The sequence below is a fragment of the Colobus angolensis genome, unplaced genomic scaffold (genome assembly GCF_000951035.1).
Source record: "Colobus angolensis palliatus isolate OR3802 unplaced genomic scaffold, Cang.pa_1.0 Scaffold9, whole genome shotgun sequence".
NCBI lineage: Eukaryota > Metazoa > Chordata > Mammalia > Primates > Cercopithecidae > Colobus > Colobus angolensis.
This window is the reverse complement of record NW_012122931.1, coordinates 7,163,552-7,165,796: the sequence shown is the minus strand read 5'-3', so window position 1 is coordinate 7,165,796 and position 2,245 is coordinate 7,163,552.

Sequence of the window (2,245 nt, the reverse complement as noted above, 5' to 3'; positions counted from 1 at the left end):
GATGGTCTCGATCTCCTGACCTCGTGATCCACCCGTCTCGGCCTCCCAAAGTGCTGGGATTACAGGCTTGAGCCACCGCGCCCGGCCGTCTTGATTTTAGAAATGGTAACGTGGGAAGTGGGGGAAGCACATCTGAGAGTGAATGAAAGATGTTGTCAGTGGTACCTTCTTCAAAAGTCCTAGGGCACTATTTTGTTATAATGTTAGGTGTGTGAGGTCTCAAGAAACAGAATCCCTCTAACCTTTTCCTGCCTTCCGTTCACCTGCCGTAAGCCAAGACTCTAATCTAATCTTCCCCCCAACTTTCTTTTTTAGACAGGATTTTACTCTGTCACCCGGGCCGGAGTGCAGTGGTGCAATCAAGGCTCACTGCAGCCTCCACCTCCTGGGCTCAAGTGATCCTCCCACTTCAGCCTCCTGAGGAGCTGGGACTACAGGTACACTCCACCATGCCCGGCTAATTTGTTGTTTTTTGTAGAGATGAGGTCTCACTAAGTTGCCCAGGCTGGTCTTGAACTCCTGGAGGCAAATGATCCTCCTGCCTTGGCCTCCCAAAGTATTGGGATTTCAGGCATGAACCACTTTGCTCCTTCTGACCTTGGATTTTAAGACTCTCCTCCTGTGAGAGGGTCCCACCTCACACTCTGAGGGAAGGAATGACAGCATCCTGAAGCTTCCGTAAAAACCCGACAGAAGTAGGTTCCAAGAGCTTCCGCATAACTGACCATGCTTAGGTTCCCGGAGGGCGGCTGCCAGGGGAGAACATGGAAGCTCCACGCTCCTTCCCCTATGTCTCACCCTGTGCGTCTCTTCATCTGTATCCTTTGCAATATCCTTTATAATAAACCACTAAACACATTTCCCTGAGTTCCGTGAGCCACTCCCGCAAAGTAATCAAACCCAAAGAGGGAGTCGTGGGAACCCCAACTTGAAGCCTGTCAATCAGAAGTTCCAGAGGCCTGAACTTGCTGCTGGTGTCTGAAGTGGGGGTGGTGGGTAGTCTTGGGGACTGATCCTCCAACCTGTGGGATCTGACGCTATCTCGAGGTAGACAGTGTGTGAATGGGATTGGAGGACACCGACCCACTGTCTGATGCTTGGTGCATGGGGAAACCGCCCAGACATTTGGTCACAGAAGTCTTCTATGTTGATGACTATTGTGGTGGTTTGAGAGGGTTTTTCTTGAAACAGGCACTATTCTATGCCAATCCTGTGCAAGGGGTAAGAGACACAGCCCCAAACAAGACTGCCTCAGCCCTGCCCTCAGGGATCTCAGGGAGCCACAGGGGAGAAGACATCCATCTTGCAGATAAAATTGTTTAATGAGGCCGGCTGCGGTGGCCCACGCCTGTAATCCCAGCACTTTAGGAGGCCAAAGCAGGCAGATCACCTGAGGTCAAGAATTTGAGACCAGCCTGACCAACATGGTGAAACCCCATCTCTACTAAAAATACAAAAAATCAGCCGGGCGTGGTGGCGGCCACCTGTAATCCCAGCTACTTGGGAGGCTGACGCAGGAAAATCACTTGAACCCGGGAGGTGGACGTTGCAGTGAGCCGAGATCCCGCCACTGCACTCCAACCTGGGCACGACAGAGCGAGACTCTGTCTCTAATAATAATAGTTTAGTGATCGCAGTTGTGCTATGAAAGGGGTCAGCCACAGGAGTGATTGTGTCTGAAGTCACAGAGGATTGCCCTGAGGAAGTTGCATCTGAGCTGTGATGAATGAATAGGAGCTCTCCAGGGAGAGTTGGAGAAACAGGCAAGGCAGAGGCAAGAGTATTCACACCGTGCTGGGACTGGAGGAGGAGTTTAGGGCCCCCTGCATTGAAAGGCGGTGCGGCCAGTGTGGCTGGGGTCTGATGGATGAGGGCAATGTGGCACGAACTAGAACCAGAGAGGTAGGAAGGAACAGAGATCACACACAGCCTTTTCCAAAAGTGCAGTGAGGAGCCACTGCGGGGCTTTAAGTTGAGAAAGAAACTGAGTCACAGAGAGCGATGGAGGTGGCTGGGTGCCGTGGCTCATGCCTGTAATCCCAGCACTTTGGGAGGCTGAGCTGGGTGGATCACTGAGGTCAAGAGTTTGAGACTAGCCTGACCAACATGGTGAAAACCCCGTCTCTACTAAAAGTACAAAAAGTAGCTGGGTGTGGTGGAGTGCGCCTGTAATCCCAGCTATTCAGGAGGCTGAGGAAGGAGAATCGCTTGAACCCGGTAGGTGAAGGTTGCAGTGAGCCAAGAT